The sequence below is a fragment of the Triticum dicoccoides genome, chromosome 1B (assembly GCF_002162155.2).
Source record: "Triticum dicoccoides isolate Atlit2015 ecotype Zavitan chromosome 1B, WEW_v2.0, whole genome shotgun sequence".
In the NCBI taxonomy this organism is placed as follows: Eukaryota; Viridiplantae; Streptophyta; class Magnoliopsida; order Poales; family Poaceae; genus Triticum; species Triticum dicoccoides.
The window spans coordinates 332,172,805-332,180,945 of record NC_041381.1 but is presented as its reverse complement, the minus strand read 5'-3'; positions in this window follow the sequence as shown (position 1 = coordinate 332,180,945).

The following is an 8,141-nucleotide window of genomic DNA, read 5'->3' as shown; positions in this document are numbered from 1 at the left end:
GAGGGGGGAGTATATAAGGAGGGGGGGCGTCGGCTTGGAGGAGGGGCCAAGGCAGCGAGGTGGAGTCCGGCTCGGACTCCTCGTCCGAGTCAGCGGCGGCGGCGTGCGCGCGAGGAAGGCGGTGGCGTGGCGGTTGGGCCGGTCTGGCTCGGCCGAGCTTCGGCCCAGTCGGGCGCGGGAGAGTTTTTTTTTCTAATAATTTCGCCGACGGAAATAAAATCCTAGAAAATAAAATAAAAATATAAAAATGCCAAAACAAAATTTCACCGTCTAAATGAAATATTTAGAACGAGATGAATATTTCTTGGCCCTAAAATGCAATTTTGAAAACGTGCAATTTTTCAAATGCAAATAAAATCCAAATAAACTAAAATAAAAATCAAATAAATGATTTTAACATTTTTCCTCCAATATTTTATTTGTTTTGGAGAAGTCATATTATCTCCCCTCATATTTAATAAGAAATATTTTCTTCAGAGAGAAAAATAATTAAAATAAAAAAGCCTCGTTTTATTATTTGATAGGAATGAAATATGAAAACCGGGAAATCCCCAACTCTCTCCAAGGGTCCTTGAGTTGCTTAGGATTTCGAGGATTGCGAAACGAAAATGCAATAAAATACGATGTGCAAGAATAACCTATGTATAACATTCCAAATTGAAAATTTGGGATGTTACAAACCTACACCCCTTAAGATGAATCTCACCCTCGAGATTCGGGTTGGCTAGAAAATAGGTGCAGGTGGTCTTTGCGAAGATCATCCTCTCGTTCCCAGGTGACTTCATCCTCGGTATGGTGGCTCCACTGAACTTTGCAAAACTTAATAACCTTGTTGCGGGTGACTCGGCTGGCAACTCAAGAATCTTCACTGGCTTTTCCTCATAAGTCAAATCACTGTCCAGTTGAATTGCCTCCAAAGGTACTGTATCTCTTAATGGTATATCGGCCATCTCAGCATGACACTTCTTCAGCTGTGAGACGTGGAACACATCGTGAACTCCTGACAGTCCTTCAGGTAACTCCAACTTGTAGGCAACTTCTCCCATCCATTCGAAAACACGATACGATCCTACAAATCTCGGAGCTAACTTTCCCTTAACTCCAAAATGTTTCACTCCTCGCAAGGGTGATACTCGCAGATATGCTCTGTCTCCAATTTCATAAGTTACCTCCTTGCGTTTGGAGTCTGCATAACTTTTCTGCCTGGACTGAGCAATCTTCAGTCCATCTCGAATCAGCTTAACCTTCTCTTCAGACTCCTTGATCAGGTCTGGTCCAAACAGTTGTTGGTCTCCTACATCATCCCACATCAACGGCGTTCTGCATCTGCGTCCATACAGGGATTCAAACGGAGCCATCTTCAAACTGGCCTGGTAGCTATTGTTGTATGAGAACTCTGCGTAAGGAAAATTGTCATCCCAACTAGATCCATAATCTAGCGCACAGGCCCTCAACATATCTTCCAGTATCTGGTTGACTCTCTCGGTCTGTCCATCTGTTTGCGGGTGGAATGTTGTACTGAACTCCAATCTCTTACCCAAGGTCTGGTCTAACTGATGCCAAAACTTTGAAGTAAACTATGTTCCTCTATCGGATACGATGGTCCTCGGAACTCCATGTAGACAAACGATCCTGGACATATATATCTTGGCTAACTTCGCACTTGTATAGGTGGTTTTCACTGGGATAATGTGAGCCACTTTGGTCAAGCGATCAACTACTACCCATATTGAGTCATATCCTGCTTTGGTCCTAGGTAGTCCGGTGATAAAGTCCATGCCAAGTTTATCCCACTTCCATTGGGGTATCGGCATAGGCTGTAATAGTCCTGCTGGCTTCTAATGCTCTGCCTTCACTCTCTGACATACATCACATACGGCTACATACTCGGCGATATCCTTCTTCATACCAGTCCACCAGAAACGTTCCTTCATATCCAAATACATCTTGGTGTTTCCGGGGTGTATCGCGTATGGTGAGTCATGAGCCTCCTGAAGTATTAACTTCCTGATCTCTGGGTTATTGGGCACATAAACTTGGTCCTCAAACCATAAGGTATCGTGCTCATATTCGCGAAAACCTTTGGCCTTTCCCTTGCTCATCTTCTCCTTTATCTCGGCAATTTCTTTGTCCTCCTTCTGAGCTTCTCGAATCTTGTTCAACAATGTCGACTGAACCTCCATTGTTGCAATGAAACCTCTAGGAACAATCTCCAGTCGAAGTTCCATGATATCCTCAGCTAACTCCTTCGGCAATCCCTTACTTTCAAGGATATTAGCACAACTCTTCCGGCTCAAAGCGTCTGCTACGACATTGGCCTTTCTGGGATGATACTGTAGCTTCATGTCATAATCCTTTATAAGCTCCAACCATCTCCTCTGCCTAAGGTTCATCTCCTTTTGGGTGAAAATGTACTTCAAACTCCTATGATCCGTGTACACATCACAACGGTTTCCAATAAGGTAATGTCTCCAAGTCTTCAATGCATGCACTACGGCTGCTAGCTCCAAGTCATGCGTGGCATAGTTAAACTCATGGGGTTTTAGTTGTCGTGAGGCATACGAAACAACTCTTCCGTCCTGCATAAGCACACATCCAAGTCCCAAGCGAGAGGCGTCGCAATACACTTGAAACTCCTTATGTATATCTGGCAGTGTTAGCACTGGGGCTGTAGTCAAACGTTTCTTCAACTCCTGAAAACTTGCCTCGCAATCTTCTGTCCATTTAAACTTAGTATCCTTCTTTAATAGTTCAGTCATTGGCTTTGCAATCTTGGAAAAATTCTCAATGAATCTCCGATAGTATCCTGCGAGTCCAAGGAAACTGCAGATCTCGCTAACTGAAGTGGGTGCCAACCATTCAGTGACTGACAGAAACTTGCTGGGGTCTACTGCTATACCTTCTCCTGATATAACATGCCCAAGGAATCCGGCTTCCTTCAACCAAAACTCGCACTTGCTGAACTTGGCGTATAACTGGTGTTCCCAGAGTTTCTCGAGAACTAAACGCAAATGCTCCTTGTGCTCCTCTTCATTCTTTGAGTATACCATACTATCATCGATAAACACCACAACAAACTTGTCCAAATACGCCATGAACACCTTGTTCGTCATGCTCATGAAATAGGCAGGGGCATTAGTCAGTCCAAACGACATGACCGTATACTCGTATAATCCATACCGCATGGTGAACGCTGTCTTCGGTATATCCTTCTCTCGGATCTTCAACTGATGGTATCCTGATCGTAGGTCGATCTTTGAAAATACCTTAGCTCCTTGCAGCTGATCAAATAGATCATTGATCATCGATAGTGGGTACTTGTTCTTAATTGTTACCTCATTCAAGGCTCGATAATCAACAACCATCCTTAGGGATTTATACTTCTTGACCAAAAGTACTGGAGCTCCCCAAGGTGATGAACTCCTTCTAATGTAACCTTTCTCCAATAACTCCTTGATCTGTTTCTTAATTTCCTCCAGATCATTTGCGGGCATCCGATAGGGTCTCTTGGATATTGGCCCTGTACCTGGCAATAGCTCTATCAAAAACTCGATGTCTCGATATGGTGGCATGCCTGGTAACTCTTCTGGGAAAACATCCGGGTAATCCTTTACTATAGGCACTTCCTCCTACACAACTCCTATGAGGGTATTCACTTGGATCCTCCTAGTCACATGCCTAGATACATACTTAATCCTTTTCCCTCCGGGGTGGTGAGATAAATCGACTTACTAGCACAGTCAATGCTTCCTCCATACTTTGACATCCATTCCATACCTAATATCACATCCAATCGTTGTGACTCCAAGATAATTAGGTCGGACGGAAAAACATGGGTACCAAAGATTAGGGGTATCTGGTTGCACCATCGGCTAGCCATATACTCTGCTCCAGGCGAGCTCACTAAAAGAGGGGTCCTAAGGGTTTGGGTTGGTAGTTTAAACTTATCCACGAATCCCCTTGATAGTATGAACGCAATGCACCAGTATCGAAAAGAACAAGAGCGGTAAACGACTTAACCAAAAACTTACATATTACCGCGTCCGGCTGCTCTTCAACCTCCTCCACGTTAACATGGTTCACTTGTCCTTTGTTGAATGGATTAGGCTTCTTCCCAGCGCTCCCATTTTCGTTTCCATTCCTTCCTTCAGGGAAATCATTGGCATAGTGCTCTGTCTTCCCGCACTTAAAGCAAGTAACTTGACTTAGGTCTCTTTTGGCGGGTGTGGCTGGATTGGAGCGATTCTAATTGTGGTTAGCTCCGTTCCCATTTCCACTCTTAGCACCATTGTGGTTATGCGATCCTCCTCCAGTGTGGGTGTGACCTCCATGGTTATGAACAAGTCCTCCCGAATTCGGGGTTAAGCAAGGCTTCTGCTGAGCTCTTGAGTTATACTTCCCTTGTCAATACTTCCTCTTACGGCTCTCAATCTGATGCTGCTTCCCTTCAATCATAAGAGCCTTATCTACAAACTCCTAGTAGTTGTTAAAGGTTGCTACCATCAACTGCATGCTCATCTCATCATTCAGCCCTTCCCTAAACTTCTCCTACTTCGCAGCATCTGTGGCCACATCATCAGGGGCATAGCGTGATAGCTTGCTAAAATCATCCACATACTGAGCCACAATACGGTTCCCCTGGCGTAAGTTGCGGAACTCCCGCTTCTTCATCTGCATAGCTCCAGTTGAGACATGGGTTGTGCGAAAAGCTTGCTGAAACTGGTCCCAAGTGACATTGGCTATAGGAAAAGTAGCCGTGTAATTCTCCCACCATGAGGCTGCTGGTCGATCCAATTGGTGTGCGGCAAAGCACACCATCTCAGCATCTGTGCAACCTGGGGTTGTCAACTCCCTTCCAATATGGCGTAGCCAATCATTAGCAACTATTGGATCGGTGCTATTGGAAAACACCGGCGGCTGTAACCTTAGAAAACGGGCTAGGTTGTCCACTGGCGGCGGGTTATTGTTGTTGTTGCCCTGGTTCTGAACTAGCAATTTCATCAAAGCATTCTGCTGCTGGATCAACTGGGTGAGCTCCGGTGGGAAAGCAAAACCGGTGTCACGTCTCGGAGGCATCTGATGGGTTTAGATGGAAGAGATTAGAATAGAAAAAGGGTCTAACGAGAAGGCACTACCCATATGCACATGAGACAAACAAAATCATTTCACTCAATCAATCAAGCAAGGGCATACAAACGGTCTAGAACTATCGCAAAAGTTCTCAACTACTACTAAATACATGGGGAAATACTACTAATATATGGTGGTTATCTAGAAATTTTAATCGGTGGAAGACTCCATGATGTCTGCTCCAGCTTCGTCTTCAAAGTCATCATCACTAGGATCAGAATCGGTGTCATCGATGATGATGTAGTTGTCCGGGAAAGTGGGGTCGTCGTCTTCTTCTCCCGGTGCTGGTCCTCCCATGAATTCTCCGATCTTCTTAACCAGGTCGTCGTTCTTCTCCAGTAGTGTCTTAATTTCCTCCTCATATCCATCGCGTGTAAACTTGAGTTCTTCCTCCAGCTCGATGATCCTAGTCTTCGCCTTCTTCAATTCCATCATGCCTGCGCACATCCGGTTCTCCTGACGTCGAATGTGCTGGTTTAGCTCCTGGATAAAACCTGCAATGGATCTATCCTTCCTGGTGCTGATTACATCCCATTGCTCGTCTCGGCGCCCACATATTTGATAGGTAGTGTCCTTGAGTTCCCTGCTGTAGACTTCTCCAATGCGTCCCATGGTAATGTGGGTTGCCATGCTCTTGCCTAGACTCTAGGTGGGTGCTTCGAAAGAAAATTCTATGGGTTTAGAAGTTGGCGAGAACGTCCTTCCTGGAAATTGTACTTGAATCATCCAGCGCTCCTCTTCTGGTAAGGTGGAGTTGTACGTCCCGGTGAAACTTGGTATTCCAATATTCAAGTACCTAGTGACTTCCTTCAAGTGGCGTCCAAAAGGTGTGTCTTCATCCGGTTATGCAAACTTGTTCTTCATCTCCTCATCCTAAAGAGTGGAAAAGGGAGAGGAGTCAGAAATGAGTAGAGAAAAGTGACCTATGGTTTATCTTAGTGGTCGTGTCCTACACTCAACGTGTGCTCTGATACCATCTTGTAGCGACCCGACCTCAGGCGGTCAAGTCGCTATGCTTCAGTGTCATCCCTGGATCAGTAATGCTAACACACACAGTACACGAAGGATTTATAACAGAGTAGCAATCACACACTTATTACATCGAATGTCTCAAAAGAGAACTTATTACAATAATATGGCTTAAGGCCATCTAATGCGATAACAGCGGAAGGCTTGGAACATAAAGTGAGTCCATCAACTCCAACGGCATAGCTGAGATGCACGGCAACGATCTAACGAACCTTACTCCTCGTCTGAAAAGTCTGCAACATAATACGTTGCAGCCCGAAAACGGGTCAGCACATGGAATATGCTGGCAATATAACACAGTAGAGCAAGAACAGAATAATGCTATCACTACATGCATATTTGGCTGATGGAAAGCTCTATGGTTATAGTTTTGCGAAAAGCCAATTTTTTTCCTACAACAAAGGAATAGATTTTAATTTAACTATCATGGTGGTTGAAACAAAATTGAGAAGGTATAACCCCAACTCAATCCCAATTAAAGTAATTAACAACCCAACAATATTAATTAAGAGTGATGAGATACATGTGATAACCCAAGTACTAGATACTCAAGATTGTCCATTACCGGGGACACGGCTAACCATGATTAGATTGTACACTCTGCAGAGGTTTGCGCACTTTTACCCACAAGACTCGATCCCCTCCGTTGGATTTCTCGCACTACATGGTGTTTGAGAAACAGATGACCGAGGCACAGTCTTTCAGAAACATTAACTCTCTACTCCGGGTAGACCATACCAAACCTACAAAACCCACTACTTGCTGATCTACCTCTTCAAAAGCTTCATGTAACTTACTCAACTATGCTAGAGCCCATAATAGCTTGTGGCTGCACACGGAAGTTTCTAGCATGAATCATCTCAGTTCCCTTTAAGCCTGGGTGGCGGTCCATAGGAAGATCACACGGGTACCCCGGATTTCCAAAAAAAAATACGGACAACACTGGGTTCCCCAGGTGCCTCAATCCACCCAGATGTTAATTTAAGTTGCCACCTTAAGTTGAACCATAAATTAACAATCTCACATCTATCATGGATTCACTCAAACCCAAACCACGTCTACGAGCATAGCATAGCAATATAAGCAACGCGTAGAAGTAACTCCCAAGGGTTTGATAGTAACAGGGCAATAGGTTCTACCTCAACAACTACTTCCTAACCCACAAGTTAATGACATCCTAATCATGCAATGTTTGAGGATTGAACTAATGCATAAAAACTAGGTATGAAAAGAGTATGATCAATGTGTTACTTGCCTTGCTGACGATCCACAAATCCTAGAGACTCGTAGTAACACGCTTCGCACTCCGGGAATTCTATCGCAAACAAACAATAACATACATAAGCAACAAGCAAAGATGCACAAGCAAAACTTCAAATAAAATAGGTTGACCAGAAAGCTCAACTTAAGAACTCCGGTTCGCAAAAAAAATCAAATCAAACGGAGCAACGAAACTCAAACGCCAAAAGAAACAAGATCCGTTTACTAATCTGAACTAAGGTCAAATTTTACAATATCAAAATCTTGTTTAAGTTATTTAAACAGAAAGAGGGTCTCGATAAGAAACTCTAGGCGTTTGAATCGCCTGATTCCGACTAACGAGCGAAAAGATAAACAGAAACTAAGATTAGATCAGGAATCGCAACCAAAAATAATCGCAGATAAATCCGATAAAAGAAAACTGATGAACAGACTAACGAACGAGCGTTCGTTATCTGTAACTAACGGAAGAAAACCTTTCGTTTAAACGAACGTATGGACGAACGTCCGCTAATTAGAAGAGCCGAGAAAAACCGGCGAACCGATCTAAAAAAAGGAACTAGGGTTTCTAAAAAAACCGAACAGTTTTTTTAAAAAAACCGGCGGTTCGGATCTGGCGCGGTACCTCCGGCGAGGGGCTCCGGCGAGGCAGGGTTGGGCAGCTGGGTGGCGGCTTGCGGGGCGGTGGGGCTCGGCGGCGGCGCGGGCAGCAAGCAGCGGCG